This window comes from Protopterus annectens, chromosome 4.part1 (assembly GCF_019279795.1).
Source record: "Protopterus annectens isolate FY-2018-M chromosome 4.part1, PAN1.0, whole genome shotgun sequence".
NCBI lineage: Eukaryota > Metazoa > Chordata > Ceratodontiformes > Protopteridae > Protopterus > Protopterus annectens.
Window position 1 is genome coordinate 171371876 of NC_056734.1, and position 21236 is coordinate 171393111.

The 21236-nt window shown below is 39.0% G+C and overlaps 1 protein-coding gene across 1 annotated transcript in view; it reads right to left on the minus strand.

The window, feature by feature from the left end:
- The window catches only part of LRRIQ4 (leucine rich repeats and IQ motif containing 4), a 382762-nt gene that overhangs the window by 58489 nt on the left and 303037 nt on the right, over positions 1-21236 (minus strand). The gene's annotated exons all lie outside the window — the stretch shown is intronic.

Here is a 21236-nt window from a genome sequence, read left to right on the forward strand (position 1 = left end):
GCTAATATGAGTTCCATGATTTCTGTATCTTCAGAGGCTAGTGAAGGAAGATATGATTTATAGAGTGCATAACTAAGTAATGAAATTCTTTGGAGTTTGAAATTTTTTCTAAACTGAGTAATAAAGGAAAATTGAAGGATGAAAGAAGGGAAGAAGATATGAGGTATCTCTCCCATCCAATCCTATGACTGGAGAGGATTAAAGACTCCTCACAGGTGCCTATCAAAATATCAAAGGAGAATATTCTGATTACTGAATAAAACCCAATGAACTTGGACAGCAAAAGTCTTCATAATTTCACTGGCAGTTCTGCTGGTAGTTCTAGCTGTAAAGAGATTGAAGAATTGTATGACTGACTATGACTGATAAAAAGATGGGCATATACGAAACTACCTTTAATGCAGACAGCTGCAAGACATGCTGGGGACCTAGCACGGAATGGGGTAGAAACATAAAATGGAAGATCTTGATTTTTTTTACATTTTATTATGACCTTTAGTATTATCTTTATACAGGAAACTAGCATGCTGTCACTTCTTCCATGGGGTAGAAACATAACATGGAAGATCTTGATTTTTTTTTACATTTTATTATGATCTTTAGTATTATCTTTATACAGGAAACTAGCATGCTGTCACTTCTTCCATGATTCATGAGGGTTTTCAGTTTTTTTCAAAGAAAAGCCAGGTGCAAACTGAGATTTGCTGGACCAGGTGGCAGTTTATTAATTTTATATAAAGAATGGCCTTTTTCAGCTAACTCTGGTTTCTTGTTAACTGATTATTATGTTCTCACTGGTGGTAAATAGGAGAAAATGATGCTGGCGCTGATCCCTGTACATCTTTCCCCAACTGGTGCCCATGACAAGGAAGACTACCTTCTCTGAATGTTGGTTAAACCCAAATGTAATAATTAACTGTTAGGAACTTTAATGTGCATATAGGGTCTTGTGACATAATACAGGGAAATCAAAGATCTCCTGATTAATGCACATGGTAAAATACTGATGTCATTTTTGGAAAACTTTACTGCACTGAATGTGAAGTCCAGACAAGATACAGAAGGAGCCTTTATTCATACTCAGGGAAAGCTCTTCCCGGTCATTGATTTTTGGGCTATACAGGGGAGTCTATTTAAAAAACTTTGGAAAGAGATTCATACTGGAGTTGAAAGTAATCATCTGTCATCCATTCTAAAAAGAGAGTTCCAAGGAATGACTAAGACCTCCTGTAATCAGGTTCCATTATGGTAAGAAATATAACATGGGCTTCAGACACAGAGAAGAAGCTAAAATTAATAGAAATTGCAAATCTCAATAGGTGCTGTGAGTGGAGTTATCCTGAGAGATCCTCTGTAGTATGTAACCAAATCAAGGACACCTTGAGTAAAGAATTAGTTACCCTCTCCTGTGAGATATGCAGACAGACATTACAGAAAGACAAGCCTATAGATGGTTGGGTTCCAATTGTATTTTTGAGACACAATAGTGTGAACCTTGAAACTCTAAGGGATTAAGTGCTTTTAGGGAGCATTTTTATATATATATATAGAGAGAGAGAAAGAGATACACTTATATATATATATATATATATATATATATATGTATATACTAAATCTGAATTGTTGCATCTTGTAGCATGCCTTTGTCTCTCAAGATACGGTGATCTTGGAGTTATTATACATTATAAGTAGTGCGTGGGGGGGGGGCATTACTCCTCTGCATGAATGTTTTTAATAGTTAACAGTGAGTTTCTTATTTACCTGCAGAATCTAACTTAATTATTTTGAGTTTTGGGATATTTACTGATGAGTCTCATACTTCTGACAAGGAGCCTAGATGGTCTGATAAATCTTGCATAAAAGTGTGATATAAACTAAATATTTTTTTCTGAGGACAGTTCACAAATTTCAACCTCTGCAAGACTGGTTGAAATACAAAAAGAAGAGAAATCAGTATAGGTAACTAATTAAGGAAAAGAAAATGAAAGGTTGCAGATACATGTCGGAATAAAATATAGATTGACCACACTGAGAGCAGACATAATAATTTTCTGGTCCATGGTTAGGATTGTCTCAGACGGTCATACTGCTAGTAATAACATTCCAATAAAAGTGTGGTTGGCACACATTCGTGACCTATATAAAAGGGAAATGAGGGCATTGACACACTGATGCAATCACAGATGAAGCAGCTACTCTCTTTTTTCACAAAATTATTAGACAGAAAATATGTGAAGTAAGCGATGGCCTGAAAGTACAGAAAGTTCCAGACATGTAGAAGCTTGGGCTGATTTTCTGAACCTTTTTAAATACCTGAGCTAACTCTCTGACATTTCTACAACCATGGTACAGTAGGATCACTGTCATCACCTTTAAGAAGGGTGAATGATTTTGTTTGATTAACTATAGGCCAACATTGCACCTTGATGATTTTCTAGTTTCTAAAAATCTCTGAGAGAATTATATGAAGACTTTAGGTAGAGCTTAGTACTTGAAATATAATTTTGTCACTACAGTTTGGGTTCCATGATGGTGCCATTGGTAATGATCCACAACAAACCTTAGATCCCTTGGGGGTAACATGTGAAAGTAAGATGTGATAGCTTCTGGACTCTATTTGTGCCTTTGATTTGATGGGAAGAAAAGTTGTGGGAGATTATGGAGGACTATGGCTTCAGACACAGAGAAGAAGCAAAGCTAAGCCATGTAATTAACTCATCACTGCCTAATAACACCTCCAGGTGTTTCTGCAGTAACATCCTACTGAAACCTGTAGGCATCTAATATTGCCTATTCATATTTACATTAATAATAATACCAAAACCATGTTGCATGCAAGTTATAGAAAAATGTAATCTTAAAGGTTACACGATTGACAAAACAACTGCACTAGTAATTGGCCTCTATCTAGTGCAGGTAAAGAGATTTTAGTTGTTGTCCACATAATATTTATTTTCTTATATAGTCAGAAATTTCATATTTCTCTAAATATCTCTACAGCTAAGTGGCACAGACATAATTGCTTAGCCTCATATGAAAACTATCAACTGCATGATCAAAATGTTGTCAACAGTATGTATAATATGAGCAGTAGGTGAAACAGTGTACATTATTTACAAATTATTACAGACTTAACAGTTACTGCATTTACTGTGTTGTATATAAAAAAAAACAGTTTAAGACCTAGATCCTAAAGAATACTATCATAGTAAAAATAGTTTGTGCTAAATAGTTTGCTATTTACACTTCTTTTGCAACTCCAGAGATATGAACATTTCTTTGAATGTGAGGACATAATTTGATTTAATTAAAAAACTTAGGCTCTGCCCATTGGAATTTACAGTGCAAACCTCCAGTGCTCGAGAAAGATTTGAAATGGAAGCTTAGCTTGTAATAAGGGGGAGTGCAGAAAGTGATAGATCAAAGATCTCCCAAGATAGAAGAGTTAAGCAGGGCTATATATTGTCTCTGATTCTGTTCAATTTAACTTTGTTGGCTACTCTTAACATCTGCATGGCTGATACCCCAAAATTATGAGTAATCCTGTAGGCAGTTTCAAGTGTACAGATGTCTTAGTTCTATATACCCTGACATTATGGGAGTCTCAAAGATATGATCATTGTCTTGAAAGGAAGTCGCAGATGATCTCAGTTTAAGGATAAATGAAACTAAAACCAAATTTAGGATTCCAAAAACTAGTGGCAAGTTTGGTGGGCTATGTAAAATGGAAGCCAAGGCTTACCCATTTTTTTATGCCATTGCTTATCTTGGAATCTGCTTCTGTGCAAACACAGGATGGGATGAGCACAGAACCAATGTCGCACATTTTGCTTATGTTGTTACTGTCCTGTTGCTCATCTTCTTTAAATACGGCATTCACTTACTGGCTGTTCTATAAGAATTATCGTACAAGTTATTCCAAAATACATGTACATGATTGCTATATGAGGTTAAAGAGAATATCTATTAACCTGGTAGAATTGGCTAGTAATCAATTTAATTACGAAGACTGCCCAGGTCTGTCCCCAAGATATACATAATGTGATAACGAGAGGTATATAGTTATAATCCTTTAAGGAATGTTGCTGTCTATATTAGTGGATTACATTACAGCAAGTATCAAGACCCTCAATTATATGTGAGCTGCTACAGGAAAAGATCATGTGGTTAGATCTATGTGTATTAATTATGACCACAAGCTCTTATGAGTGAATACATTATTGCGATACTGTGATTTCAAACAGTTATTGGAGTGGTAGAGAAAAGACAGGGGTTTTGAGCTGGCTTATTAGTCATGATATTAAAAAGGCCACTGCCAACTTCCACAGATAAAAATATGTGAGTATCTGCATATTGTCACAGTTTAAGCTCACAGCTTAACACTGATTTTAAGTGCATTCACTTACTATCATTCTCTACCCTAGGGCTACCAATTTTATTAAATTCTTACATACAAATTGCATCAAAGTAATATTTGAAGGAAAATATTTCATAAGGAATCTGAGACACTTGAGTCTGCTTATGCAAGGATCTGGTCATCAAAGATCTGGGCCATTTGCTGCTAGACAGTAATTTTATTTTTTATGAAGAAAGAACTGACCTTTCTGTGAATTAATAGGCTGCCAGCACAAAGGAGAGTCCAGATTTACTTTAAAAAAAATAAAATATACTGTGAGCCCTTTTCTCATACTTCCATAAAAAAGAGCTGCATACTATAATTACATTTTCAGCAAAGTAATCGGAGTAAAGAAATCCAAGCTTTTGACTGAAAAATGACTTCAATTAGGCCATACAATACGTTGGTCAGTTTTTGGGGACTTAAGTGTACTCTGAGGCATACATTGTATGACACTGTATATTACTGAGTTTTATTTCTCATAAAATTTTTATTGAAAATTTGAGTTTAAATGAATGAACATGTAAAATTGTTTTTCTGGGATGTAGTTATATACACCTGCTGTCACCAAGTATGACAGAATAACATCTGTAATCCCATGCTCTGCAATGTTTTTACAATGAAATTGTAATAACATTACTTTTCAGTTTCTTTACCCAGCTCCCAACTCAAAACATCTTCCTGGACTCAACTATGACAATTAGGAGAGGAGAAATGTACATCAAGGCCACCTCAGCCAGAAGGGAAGAGAAAAATAAATGCACAAGAAAATATGAGCGAAAGAAGGTAGGGACCCATAAGAATATCACTTTTTTTTGTACCTGTTAAAACTTTGTCTCCATGTCATCATTAAATGAATGTAATTCAATACTGACTTCAGTGGTATTCTGAAATCTAAGGAACTTTATGGAATTTTTACTGATTGAATAGCATCTTACTAAGCACACAGAACTAGCGATAAGAGCAAATCAGATGTCATGATAGAGGGTGCATATTGTGTACCCTCCTCATTTACCATCAGTATCCATTGTATACTGCTGTGATAATGGGGCAATTCATACTCATGACTAAAACCTAGTCCTAGAGAAAGGATGCACTTTTTCCAGGTACATTTTATCCTCATGCCTACCAGCAATCAAGCCTCCCCCAATAAGACTCTGCCCTTTCGATCTCCCATACTAGGTGTCCCCTGGTAAGAGGTTTAAGTCATCCAAATGGACCATCACCCAGGCGGGCATGAGGGTTATTTGCAATCTCATCAGCATACTGCCAATGGCAGCATATTAGATAGGCTTAACCTCTACTCTACATGAGAGAATGAGTGACCCGCATAATTGAAGGGAGCACAATGTTGTTTATGATGTTAATTCTGTTAATTCATGCTGTCTTGTACTTGCAATGACAGTTGCTATAGAAGATATTTGGTGGCCAAATGCCCACCCCTGGACTATCCTTTGCAGCACTCCCCTTTCCAGTATATACATGCTCATCCTCCCCATGTCATCTCTACCAGAAGTTCAAACCACTAATCGACCTTGGGTCATCCAGGCCATAATCATGACTTTATACATCTATACCAGTGGAGCTCTAAGGCTGAATCCCATTATTATTCAGAGTAAACAATGAAACTAAATAACTGCTGCTCTGGGAAATTAAATAGGCATGATGTGATTTTTGTGAGCATCAGTATCTTCTTTTCAGTTTGTTTTTAATTTTCTTCCCACAGCTGGTTTGCTCAATAGTTTTTCATTTTAAAAAAAAACATGGAGAAAGAAACTGCCCACAGAGTGGCCTACATTACCCAGACAGATTATTCTTAAGATAGGAATAAAGGCATAATATTTGCTTGTGTAAACCAACACACACGCACGGGCGTGCGCGCACACACACACACACACACACACACACACACACACACACACACACACACACACACACACACACACACACACACACACATACTATTAAAGCCTTCATTTAGCTCCTTGGCAGGGTAGCTCTCCCAATAGGAAAACCATCAGCAGGATTGTTCCACCTTCCCACAGGCAACAGATGCACTGTTGTTTCTCTGATCTCCACCTGGGAAATCAGCATCACAAATGTGTCCTCAGCATAAGCACCTCCACTCCAGGATGAGCACACTCATCTTCCTTGACTGTGCTGTGAACAGCCTGAGCTGCTAATTAAATCTAGGTTATCTGGGCCATTGGTTAATACTCAGGACTTTATCCATCAATGCCACTGGTACATGTTAAACCTGTCAAATCCTGAATACTGTCACTGTTGTGGAAATATGGCATGCAAAGAAAGTACAGTTGCATAACAACTTGACATAACAGTAGATGCCTGAGTAGATCACTGGTCAGTACTCATAACATATGGGAAGTATCCTACCAATGATGCCGTATGTCTGGCCAGCATACAAAAGCTTAGATATCTTCCTCTTATGCTGTATGTCTGATATATACCACAAACACGAGAATGTGAAACAGTACATAAGGGACGTACTGCAGTGAAAATCCTCAGGAATTTTTTTGCTCAAGATAAGAGGTGAAATGCTGCAAGATAGATTTCCTAAGACATGACCACTAGGAGAAGGGTAATGTACAGCAAGTCCTCCAAAGCCAGAATGGAAGAGTAAAAAATAAATATATAAGAAAATATTGAGGGAAGGTGCCAACACTGCAAAAGTGATCTACTCAGACCTCTATTCACAATTCTACTATATTTTTCCTTGATTACTAAAAATATAAAATGACAAAGACAAAACAAACATCCCAGGAAATATAAATTGAATTTGACTAAGCACAGTTCATAAACAGTACAACATGAACTTCATCAGAATAAAAAACAATACAAAAGTCTCATTTAAATAGCATCACCAAAAAATTAATTTAAGAACCAATCAGCACTAATACACATTAAAATCACAATAAAGATTTAAAAGAAACCTCCTAAAAATAATAAAAATTCTTCAAAACATTTCGTATTATTAAAAAAAAAAAAATTTTTTAAGCTTGTTTCCTGCCTTTCCTGTAAGTGGTCTAGACTGTTTGTAGGCTACTGAGCCCCCAAGCCTTTCTGTGTCGGAGGGAAGCCTTCTAGCTTAATTTTGTTTCTTAGAACTAGCCAGTTTTCTAGTTTCAGCACTCAGATCTCTTTCTTTGAACTCAGCACTTGTTCAGAACTCATAAGCACTAAATAAGCTGCCTGCAAATTACTACAGCACTCAACTTTCCTCACTTGTCTAGAAGAAAGCAGTTTTTAGTACTTAATAAATAAGCACCTATCCAGGCATGTCTAAGGGTCAGCTCCCGGAGATTTCTCCTGTCTACCGGATGAATCTGGGCATCTTGGGGCAATGCAGCAATTGCCTCATGTACACAGACAACCCTCTTAGCTGCGGTGGTGGTGCTGCAGTAGCGTTGTCGCTTCACAGTAAGACGTTGTCCTGTTCGATTCTCAGCTAAAGCATCTTCTGTGTGGAAACATGCGTGAATGGGCGTACCTTCGTTGAAGGTTGTACGTTAGGGCTGGCAATTCAGTACATAAAAATCTACTGCTAATCATTAGCGGACCGGACTTTAGCTGTGGCAACCCCTAACCGGGAAAAGCCGAAAGATACAACAACACAGACAACCCACTCCTCCTACCACCCAACACTACAACCTGTGAGAGATGCACTTATATAGCCAAACTGAAAGCAAAGCTCTCTTCACCCAAGACTGGACTAGATAGTCAAGAGGCGAAGGTAAACACTTGCACCACACCACACTCATCACATAGTCCCTCAAAACCTACTCCACCAAAACACACATACAGAAACACAAAACACACACCTACATTCGCGGAGGCTCTCAATAAAAATCTTCCCAAGCATCAGGGACCTCCAAAGCAGAAACGCAAGCAAACTCCACCCCCCAAGACAACCCAAATGACATATAGCCCACAAACTCAGTGTGCCACTCAACCACAGCCCATAAGGCATAACAACGTACCCAACACTCTAGTCATAGGTGACTCTATAGTCAGGCACACTGATGTACCACTCACCAGGCTAAACAAGGAGAAAGTTACTGACAGCTGCCTGTCAGGTGCCAGGATCTACCACATAACGCACGCACTCAGGTCACTTCACAACAAGTACAAATATGACACTGTCATTGTCTATGTTGGTGTGAATAACCTGAGATGTACCTCCCTGGACTACATGAAAAGAGACATGGAGGAGCTCTCCGATCTTGTAGCCCAGGCAGGTATGACCCTAGCCCTGAGTAGCATCCTGCCATCACCCAGAATTATACCACAGTACAAGGACAAAATGATTGACTTCAACAATTGACTAAGCTTCTGGTGTCATTCTAAGGGGATCCAGTATTTGTCTGCCTGGGATGACATGATCGACAGACCACAATGCTTTGCTAGAGATGGCCTGCACCTGTCACCCTTGGGATTCCGGATACTGGCTAAGGCTCTTGCCACCCCTATAGTGCCTTTTTAGGCAAGGTTCAAATGACAAATTCACCACCGTAACAGGTACAAGCAAGCAAAATCTGTGGGTAATGCTACTCAATGCTAGAAGTCTAAACCTCAAAATGTACTCACTCGAGGCACTCCTTAAAATGGAGAACATCGACATCTGTGCAGTGACAGAGACCTGGTTCAAAGCTCCAGAGAGCACCCCTGCATTACCAGGCTATAATTCATACCACACCTTTCGACCACCTAACCTGAAACGAAGCACTAAAGGTGGAGGCGTGTCCATATTCATTAAGGATATCCACACCTCCAGGCTAGTTGCACAGCATAATGCAGCCAAGATTATCCAAGTGCAACTAACTCTGGGCAAGACCGCAATCCAAACTGTAGCTTGCTACAGACCCCCCACCATGCCCCAGGATTCCCACTCCTCATTTCTTGATACACTGGAAAGTATTAGGGTACAAACCGACACCCTAGTAATGGGCGATTTCAACTACCCCACCATTAACTGGGAAAACTACTCATGTACCAACTCTTTTGCTCAACATTTTCTGGAATTCATAAATTACAATGCCTTGGATCACCTTATTCACACCCCCACCAGGGGCAGCAATATCCTACACCTGGTCATTACCAACATGGGCAACCAGTGTTCCACACCAGAGGTCAATTCCTCGTTGGTCAGATCTGACCACAAGCTAATCACCCTAGACATCCACATCCCACCCCCACCCCCAATTAGGGAAACCACCGTAAAAAACGTCTCCAAAGCCAACTTCACACTTCTTAAGACAGAAGTGGCAAACTTCATGACACCCATGCAGACGGACAATAGAGGTACGACTGCTGAATCCTACACAAATGCACTTCATAAGCACTTACACGAGTGCATGGATCATGCTATCCTTAATAGAACCAAGATGCTATCCTCCAAAAAAAAGGAAGCCAATCTGGTGGTCCTCTGCTATAAACAAACTGTACAACAGAAGAAAGAAACTGTTGCAAAAAACAGTAAAATCCCATGACTGGAGGAACTCCCTGGTCAACCTCAGTAAGAAGCTGAGATCCCTCATAAAATCCTCCAAAGCTAGTTACGAAAACAAAATTGCCACTGACTCTAAAGACAACCACAAAGCATTATATAGCTATGTCAAGAATCTCAATGGCAACACTCAGATCTGCTCTGAGTTACAGCACAATGGCACTAATTATACAGAACCAACTGATACTGCCAACATCCTGGCAGATAGGTTCAGTGCTAACTTTACCCCCTCTCACCCCCTAGAGGGCCCATCTCTATACCGGAAGAATGCAAAGTTCCTCTAATCATGGCTACACAGGTAAAAAAAATACACTCTCCAAAGCCAAGAACACAGCATCCATGGGACCTGTCAATATCCCAGGCTGCATTCTACATGAACTACAGAATGAACTGGCACCCTACCTAAGTACCATGTTCAATCATAGCGTCACCTCAGGCTTTGTGCCCACTGAATGGCGCACAGCGACAGTTATCCCACTCCACAAAGGGGGAGCCACGATGGACCCCGGGAACTACCGCCCCATTAGCCTGACAAGCCTGGTCTGCAAGGCCATGGAACGTATCATCATGGAACTCATAAACAAAGACATTGGTAATCTCCAAACTCTGGACCCTACCCAGTTCAGATTTGTAAAAGGCAGATCATGTCTCCTAAACCTGATTGACTTCTTTGAAGCAGTCACCAAAGCCATAGATGAGGGTAAAGTGGTTCACACAGCTTATCTAGATCTCGCCAAAGCTTTCAACACCATTCCCCACTCTGGAAGTATAGATAAGCTCACTAAACTAGGTATAAATCCCTATGTCACAAGATGGGTTGTCAACTGGCTCACAGACAGAACCCACACTGTGAAAGTAGTGGACTCCAAATCCGACTTCAGACCAGTGACAAGTGGAGTACCACAGGGTTCAGTCCTGGGTCCTCTCCTGTTTGGTATCTACTTCTCTGAAGTACAGGCTAACACAGAAGGTCTTTGGCTAACAAAGTTTGCAGAAGACTGCAAACTAGGAGCCGTAATTGAAACTCCTAACGATGTGGACATCCTACAAAAGGGCCTCACTGGGACAGATACCTGGTGTCAAAGCCATGGCCTGAAGCTCAATGCCAAAAAGTGCATCGTCATCCCCTTTGGTAAAAACTCTGTACCCATGAACTACCACATAGGTGGTAGTCTACTTAATGCCAAAAATGTGATAAGAGACCTTGGGACACAGGTAGACAGCAGTCTCTCCTTTGATAATCACATCACCACAGTGGTCAGGAAATCCTTCTACGCGGCTCACCTCATCACAAAAGGTTTCTCATCCAGAAAAAAAGAGGTCATTGTTCCCCTCGACTCATCACTCATTAGACCCATTATAGAGTACAACGCCCCTTTTGGTATGTACCTCACAAGACATCTACAATAACTGGAAAGACCACAGAAATACCTCACAAAGAGGATTACAGGCCTCAAACAGATGCCCTACGCCGACTGTCTCAAAAAACTCCAGCTTTACTCTGTCGCATATCGCCTACTCAGAGGCAATCTCTCCCTAACATACAAAGCTATATCAAACCCAGAGCTGTTGGACATGCTCCACTTAAAGAAATCAAAATCCCTCTGAGCTACACGCTCTAGGGACCTAAACTTTGTCACCACAATAAACAGAACATGCTGGAGGGATAGATTCCTGTCCCAGAGACTTCCCATACTCTGGAACAGACTACCTATCTATGTCAAACATAGCTATTTATTAGCACTCTTCAAGAAAAATCTTGATGACTGGATGGCAAATAGGAAATTCACCCCAGGGATTACTTCTGTGGCTCTGCTCGACAGGGGCACAGGAAAATAATTTTCTTGGGTGGTGAAAGCCAGGGTACATTTTTGGCTAGGCTTATGTAGGCTCTAGGGCCAATAACCTGGTACCTACCTATGAACCTATGAATAAATATGACAAAATATCTAATAAACCAAAATCAAAACCTACAAGCCCTAAGCATCAAAACACTGCTTTGGTTTAATTTATTATTCAAACCTAGGGGATGGGTAGCATTACGTTTAATCTGCCAAAAAGCTCCAAAGATTCCAGCTTAGCTTCCTAAGATGCCCCTCTTTCAAGGTATGCTACCTTCTCAATAATATAAAACAAAAAATTCTTAAAATTAACACACTGGAGTGAATGGTGATATAAGGCATTGCCTTTATCATGTATCTTAATGGCAAAACAGTGCTGATAAAGTCTCCTTCTAAGCTGATGTTCATTTTTTCCGACATAAAAGGCAAGACAAGTGAAACATAAAGAAATGTAAATGACTTGTACTGTATTACAAGTAAACCTGCCATTACTCCTAAAAGTTTTAGGAAATGGCTCATCGTAAATATAGCGACAATATTTACATGCCCGACATTTCACCATTCCATATTTGTCAGCATATATCACACTTTTCTCAAATAAATTTATAATGCTCCTCCCTTTCCTACTGTATAAACAAAAACGGGCTGAACAGATTACCAAGAAAATCTATCCCTCCTCCTGGGGACCTGGAGCAGTGTTAATCTCTATCCCTATTCAAGTACAACTTAGACCAATGGATGGATAATTGGAAATTTACCCCTGGTCTGACTCCTATGTCTCTGATGGGCAGAGATAGTCAGTATATAACCCCCTATAAATCAAATTTGTAGGTCACATTTATGTTGCACAGCTAGGCCTTTAAGGGTTCTAGTGGTTGTAAGCCTAGTATACGCCTATGAACCTATGATTACTGTTGCACTACTGATTATATATGGGAATATTCCCAAAGTTCTGAGAGTATGTGAGTGTATGACTGAGTAGCAGAACTGTAGTCCAAAATTCACTATCTAGCAATACCAGTTCTTGCCTTTGAAAAAGTACTAGTTTTGCAGTGTTTAGTAAGGATGTGAATGAAAGTTCAAATGGCTATTTCTAACATGGAGTTTGAGTCCAAACCCTTGAAGAAAGCACCAGAAGAAGCTACACCTCTGCCAAAATGAGATTTTTACCTATCCTGGAAGGGATTTCCCATGGAAGGAATAATAAAAGAAAATAGCTAAGGAAATCCAAATGGATATGGTTTGTTTAGGTACAGGATAACCCAGATTTTATCCTGAAGTATAAATAAAAAGTTGATTAGATTTCTTAATAGTATTAGTTTTATCAAGATAAAATCCAGGCTGTCTATGAATGTCTAACAAATGCAAAATTCTTTCTCCCTTATTTTGGGGATTAAGGAAGAAAGTAGGCAGGTTTATATACCGGTTTAAAGATATTTCATTGACACCTTAGTCATAAAAGAAAGGTTAGCTCTAAGGGATATCCTGAACTTGTAAAAATGAGAAAAGTAAGAGAAGCCATAAGGCAGTGTAACTCTAACTGAAATAAGAGCTGCCAGCAAGACAGTCTTCCAGATATAAACGTTTAGAAATAAAGATGAGGCATGCTCAAAAGTAGAGAAATTCAACTTTTCCAAAATATAATTCAAGTCCCCAGGAGGAAGGATATATTTTCTTGGTGGTCTGATGTGAAAGACACCTTTCAAAGCCTGTTTGACCTCAAAAATAGCTGAATGAGGTGGAGCCCAAGGTACTCGGGTAGAGATGGCTGACAATTGTGTTTTAGGGTTAAAGTTTTTACCTTATAAACACAGGAAACAAGGTTTGATTCTAACCTTAGATTATTGGCTAGGCTTAAAATGACTCTTCAGGGCAGTTAGCCTAGTATTCACCTATGAACCTATAAATACAAGAGAATAGCAGGAATACCCATTTGATAAAAGTCCATTTCTTGTCTTTCCTCACCAAACAGAAAATCTTTTCCATTTAGCCCATTTGGAAACATAACATTTTATTTTAGCAGGTTTTCTAGCCTGCTGCTGTAATATCTGTAGCACAGCCTCAGAAAATAGGTGACTGAGTGGTATCAGAATCCTATCATCAAAATTGTTTGCAAGATTTGATGAATGAGAGGCCTTCTGTTTTGTGAGCAAACCACTTCTTCATTTACGGATTTATTGCATTTATTATAACTAAAGGAGTAACATAATTAGATAATCACTTACAAAAGGTATATTTAATAGCTAGGTGATCCTATTTCCTTTCAGAAATGACAGAAACACCAAACCAGGATCAGGCCATCACCATGGTTTAGTTTTTCTACATAGTACCTGAGTTACCTGTTTGCAGGCATTGTATGCAAAATGTTTACAGCTTTGTTCTCATGTAGAAAAGAAAATAGGCAGCTAAATGAACTAATTCAAAGAAACTCTAGGTATTGCTTTAGCCATAAATAACAGACATATGCAATGATACCCCTTTTTGTATAGGATCATAGGAGGTTACTAGGCTACAGGCCCTGAGGCCCTTATAAGCCTAGCCAAGAGTTTATCCTGTGTTTAGACAAATCAGCACTCAATGCCCCTGTCCAGCAGGGACATGGGTGGAATCCCAGGGGTATATTTTCAGTTTCCCATCCAGTTATCCAGGTTGCGCTTAAAAAGGGGTAAAGAGGTACTTTGCTTGATGTGAAGAGGGACTCTATTCCATAGATGAGGGAGTCTCTGGAACACAAATCTGTCCCACCAACAAGTCCTGTTGATGTCACAGACTAGGTTGAGGCCACGCATGCAGGTTACTTGAGTGGTGCTTGACTTGCAGATATGCAGCAGTCCCATTAAGGTGGGGTCCATGATCGCCTTGCTTAGTAGACAGAGGTCACCTCTGAGTAGTCTGTATGAAACTGAGTAAAGGGACAGGGCTTTTAGCCTATCTGTGTATGGTAGATGTTTGAGGCCCTGGATTCTCCTGGTGAGGAACTTCTGTGGTCTCTCCAGCTGCTGCATGTGCTTTGCGAGGTACAAGCCGAAAGGTGCGTTGTACTCAATAATGGCCCTTATAAGGGAAGAATACAGGGATGTTATGACCTCCTTGTTCCTGGATGAGATACCCTTACTTATGAGGTGGGCCAAGTAGAAGGCTTTCCGTACCGTGGAGGAAAAAGGTGATCAAAAGTCAGATTGCTATCAACCTGGGTGCCCAAATCCCTCATGACTGATTAAGTGCTTAGGACGTTGTTATTAATGTGATAATTTGTGGGGACGTCACTCTCCCCAAAGGGGATGGTGCACTTTTTGTTATTCAGCTTGAGGCCATGTTTCTGGCACCAGTCATTTGTCTGAGTGAGACCCTCATCTGCAAACTTGGTCAGCCATAGCCTACTGGCTTTGTCCTGCACCTCAGTAAAGTATATCCCAAATAACAGAGGCCCCAAGACCGAACCCTGTGGTATGCCACTTGTTACGGGTCTACTGCTTGAGGTGGTTTCCCCTATTTTGACTACGTGTGTTCTATCAGTGAGCCAGTTTGCTACCCATCTGGTAACACATGGACTGATGCCTAATTGAGAGAGTTTATCGATTATGTGGAAACAAGCAGCTCTTTACACATTAAGAACTGCAGTTCAGAAATCTTTCTGGCTGAAGTAACTGCAACTAAAAATCCAAGATACATACTTGAATTGCACTGAAATTATGGGCTCAAAGAAGTAGAGGTATTTGTTGATAATATTCAGTTCCAGCACAAGGGCTACAAGATGTACTGGAAGCCTCAGATGATGAACCTCCTTCAAAAGGTATTTTACAGGTGCTTTAGAAGCTGTAGTGTGTTTACTGATATACAAGAAGAGACAGCAGACAAATACAATGTAAAGAAAAGCTAGTCAAGCTAACACTGTATAAGGTGGCAAAATACTGCATTACCTATAGCAGTGAAATAAAATGGTGGCTTTTCCAGATGTTATCAGGCTTGTTATGAGTATCTTTGTTACCGTCACTGATCAGTTCCTTGAGGAAGTTATATATTTGCTTATATTTTACTTGAATCTTATTGAAATGCATTTTAATTACAACCAGAATTAGTTATTTATTCTCAATTTCTTTTGTTTATTTTTCCTTTGTTTATCTCATTTCACAGTGAACTGTAGTTTTGTATCCACCAAGAGTCACTTATACTTAAATGATATAATAAACTATGACCAAACAGATGGGGAACACAGATCTTTACCACGGTTACTGGGGATAAATCTGTGAAGCCTAAAAGAATACTGAATAAACTTCCTCTTCAACTAAACAAAAAAAAAAACTAAGTCTACAGAAAGTCAAAAAGCCCATACCCATTACCCTTCAGAATCCCAATATTGCAAGTTCTCCTTTTCAAGATGCGCTCACCCAACTTTTGAATTAATATTCACAAATTAAAACCATCCTAATATTAGAAGATTTGACATTTTGCAAGAAAAGATTTCTGGCTTAAAGGATCAGACTCATTCCAATGAGATGTTTATTAATAAGACTTTTAATCTTTGATTTTTTTATATAAGGATAGTATTGTCTTAGAGACTAAATCTAAGAGGAATAATTGTATTGTCCACAGAATTCAATAATTTGTTGATATAAGCACCTATCTTAACAGTGTTAAAGAGTTATCTGCTAACTATATGAATATCTGAAATCTAGGTGTCAGATCTTTCTTGAAAGAGTACATCAAGCCTTTAGATCTGCTTCTGCTACAAAATCCCCCAGATGAGTCTACATCAAGCTTTTGAGTTAAAGATTCTGTTTCAATTATGTTAAATTTTTAAGGCAAAACCAAATTTTTATCTAGAGAGGCATCGAGATTCTTGTTTAAAGATTAGTATTTGATGTAAAACAGCAATGTAGATTGCTATATAAAATTGTATGAGTACTTACAAAAATATAAGAAACCACAAGAGACATCAAGCTTTCCTTTAAAAAAGTACCAATAACATCATCAACATGGTTTTAGAAGCTTCCAGATTAATTCTCACCTCTTGTTCTGTCCAAATGCAACTTTGTCACTTTTTTATAGTATAGGTGACTTTCTGACAGAAGCAGAGACTTTTCTCAAACTGTGGTAGTTTGACTTCTAAGCAACTGCTTATCATTTTTTTCTTTAAATATTTAGAACTGGTTTATATACTGCAAAGTGCTTTAATCAAGGCTATGTACTAGCTAATGTATTACATCCTTCTTGTTCTCTCTCTCTCTGTCTCTCTCTCTCTCTCTCTCCTTTTTTGTGTGTCCATGCATTTGCCAGGGCATGTGATCTTCTAAACTAATTATTTCTTTAAATAATTCACACTCATGTAATTACACATAGAGTGCTTTCTTTTCTATTTATTGAAATGTTTAGAAATTGGCCAATGGGCCACCATAGATATGGATGCATGTTTGTTTGCACTGGGTGCAGTCATATTTAAACAATTAAGTAGAGTTGCTTTGTATTTTCCTTTCCTTTCCTTTCTTGTTTTTAGCACTTGTACTAGTATTTTTAACTGGACTCATTGTCCCCTCAGTGTAAGAAATTATATGTTTAAATAATGTGTTGAGTATCTAAGATGAAGGATGGAAATCTTTCTGCAGCTTGATCACTGCAAACTTCCTTTTTATTACGTCAACACTGTGGTGTACAGTGATAAAGCCCTCACTATGATCCAGGCAACCAGGGTTTGATTAGTAGCCCTGGCACTTGAGGAGTCAGTCAGTGGATAGGGGAGACAGAGGAATAAAGCAGCTGTGCGTTTTGCTTCTCTTTATGGAAAGGACTGGGGAAGTGCCAGGAGGTATATGACTGCAGAGTTGACAGTAGTGATACTAAAGAGCACAGTAAAAACTCAGATTGCTAGGTGTGAAAGGTAATACTATACACAGGTGATATGTTACTGCATAAGTGGGGCATAACCTTGTATGGTCCTTGAAGATTGTGTCCCACATAGGCACCTCACCAAGCAGGTGAGACATTCACCTTACAATTCACCTTATAGTGCTCCACTGTGTGCCTTCATGCACAGCTGGAGTCAGCATTTCAACGAGTTAGGGCTCCATATTGAAATATCCTGTACTCTTCACTCCAAGTCAGCCTGATCCTCACTGTTAGTGATAGGGAAACAAATGGGCTGAGTGCTCAGGGTAACAACTGATGGTCAAAAAAGTCCCTGTTCTTTTTGTTGGCGTATGTTCATGTTACTTGAATTAATACACACTATCTACAGTCTTCTGCTTCTACTACTGAAAATGTTTTCCTGTTTGTGACTTCTAGAATTTGCATACTTTTTAGGGAAAATGCATCTAACTTCAGCTTTGCAAATCTTCTTTTTTTATTCTCATAGACTACTTCAACATTCCTTTTCTAGTTTATTTGCTGTTTTGGTGCCATGGAAAATTTACCATTAGTAGTTTTTATTTTTACTTTTTGTTGACAGGCATCAGCGATATTTTTCCTTCTGTATCAGTTGTGCATACCTACTTGTTGATTTGACTTTGGATTCATACATAGATATTTTTATTATAACTAGAGCACTGATAGCATGTTATCTTACTGTTACACATTTTCTTGCATTTTGACTTGATGATGGGAATATTCCTTCAAAATTCTATATTATGATAGACAAGTTTAATAAGTCATTTCTTTCCCACTATTATGTATTTGAAAAACAGTGAACACAATTGCTACTTCAGATACTCCAAATAATCTGTAGTGTACGCATAATATTTTAACGTAATAAATATCTATTTGAAAGAAAGATAAATGAGCCAGAAATATACCTAACTACATATAAAAACAGAAAATGCTACATAATGCTTCTGATACAGAGATATATAAACCCAAAACACCTCACAGGACAACTGCCTCTCAGAAGAACTTACAGCAACAATGTAAACAAAACTTAGCTATGAAGATACCTAAACAATAAAAATATCTTGTCTTAAATTATTTTAAAAAGAAAAAAAATTAAGCTGTCAAAATTCTACTCTTTATATCACCTTCAGCAGCAGGCAACTTTATCGTGATGTATAAAAATATTTTTTTTCACAAACTTTCCACATTCTGAGAAAAAGTAGACTGCTGTAAATGAATATATAGCAGAAGACTCTAGAAAGCATCTGCTATCCTCCATTCGACCCTAAAAGTTACCACATGGAGGGATGTCTTGCAGAGCTTGATGAAGCTGCCTGCCTTATCAGACTACCCTGCAAGTCAAATAATCAAAACCACTAAACTGTAAAGTAAAAGTAGTTTGTTATATGCTGTTTTCAATATACTGAAGAGTAAATGTGTTGCTTATTGATAAGTGATGGAGGAAATGAGAATTTTGGTTTTGAAGTGAGTTAAACACCAGAACGGAGTGATGTCACTTCATAACTATTGACATATCTGAAAAAATTGGCAATGATTAAATGTTACAAAGGTGTCAAATAGTTTGAATGTGATAAAAATTGTACTATGGAATTTGACTAGATTCTTTTTGACATACATGAAACATCTGGAAGGGGTTGGAGTAAAGGATGCAGAATTCCTGTATAATCAACAAGCTGCTCCAGAATCTTCTAAATGAAGAACCTCCAGTCGCTGGACCCCACACAGTTCGGCTTTGTCAAGGGCAGATCATGCCTCCTGAACCTGGTGGATTTCTTTGAGACAGTTATTCAGGCTATAGATAAGGGAAAGGAGGCACACACGGCTTACCTTGACCTTGCTAAAGCATTTGACACCATTCCCCATTCAGGTATTATTGATAAGCTCACCAGCCTGGGCATAAACCCTTACATCACAAGATGGATCACAAACTGGCTCTCAGACAGATCTCATAAAGTAAGAGTAGTGGGATCTATGTCTGAATCCAGACCAGTAACGAGTAGTATGCCTCAGGGCTCTATCCTGAGGCCCCTCCTGTTTGGCATATACTTCTCAGCAGTACAGGCAAGCACAGAAGGGCTGTGGCTGACTACGTTTGCAGACGACTGCAAACTGGGTGCTATAATAGAGTCTCCGGCTGACATGGAGATCCTCCAGAAGGGCCTAAATGAGACTGATGCATGGTGTCAAAGCCATGGTCTCAAGCTAAATGCAAAAAAATGCGTAGTAATCCCCTTTGGAAAAAACAGAGTACCCGCAAACTACAACATAGGAGGTAATCCCCTGAACTCTGAAGAAGAAATAAGGGATCTAGGGACCCAAGTAGATAGTCAGCTTTCCTTTGATAACCATGTTGCCAAAGTGGTTAGAAAATCCTTCTATGTGACCCATCTGATCACGAAAGGGTTCGCATCAAGATCTAAGGATGTAATGGTGCCCCTCTACTCTTCCCTCATCAGACCCATTATTGAGTACAATGCACCAATTGGAATGTACCTGGCTAGACATCTCCAGCAGCTGGAGAGACCACAGATGTACCTAACCAAGAGGATTACTGGCCTCAAACAGTTGCCCTATGCAGCACGACTGAAAAAGCTAAGACTGTTCTCTGTTGCATACCGCTTTCTCAGAGGCGATCTCTGTCTAATGTACAGAGCCATGTCCAATCCAGAATTGTTGAACATGCTCCATCTTAGCAAAACCAAATCTACTCGAGCTACACGCTCTAGGGATATAAACCTCAACACAACAATGAATAGAACATGCTGGAGGGATAGATTCCCTTCGCAAAGACTTCCCTTACAATGGAACAGGGTCCTGATCTACATAAGACAGAGCCCCTCACTATCACTCTTCAAGAGGAACCTTGATGAGTGGATGGGTAACAGAAAGTTCACACCGGGGATCACACCAACAGCACTACTAGATAGGGGCCAAGGGTACTAGCTGCTAGAACAAGGGTCTAGGGAACTACTAAAGGGGCGGTGAATACCGCACAACATGGCTGGGCTAATATATGCCTTTGGGCAGATAGCCCAGTACCAACCTAAGAACTTATAAGAATGTTTGAGATTTGGAATAAGGTACAGAAGATTGTAAAATAACTTGAATAGGTGAATTAACAAATGATTGGAATTGAGGATAAGGCAAGGAGGCAAAATCTGAGATTAGAATTTTGGATGGTGAAGGGAGAGATTTAACCAGTTATGCCACAGCCAGGTTGACAGAATTAACTGGCTTTGCAAAGACTTTTTAGGGACTGTGATGGTGAAATGCCTGCTAATACCAGTATCAGATGTTAAGTACTGGAAGCCAAGAGCTACAATGACTGAATTCATAATGTGTTATAAGAAGAACAAGTACTTTGGTAACCGTGGTAACACTGTGCAAAATCATAATTAGCTGGGTGAGCTGTATATATTCACTATGACTATCTGAAAAATCATTTGCAGTTCAAGGAAGCAACAAAAAAATGCAAGCAAAGAAAGTCAAAGTACAAAGTGGCATTTCCAGTTATTCCAGTGTCTCAGACTCATGGTATTCCGACTTTCAAAAATGTGGATGAAATAGTTATAAAGGGAAAGGAATTACCAATGAC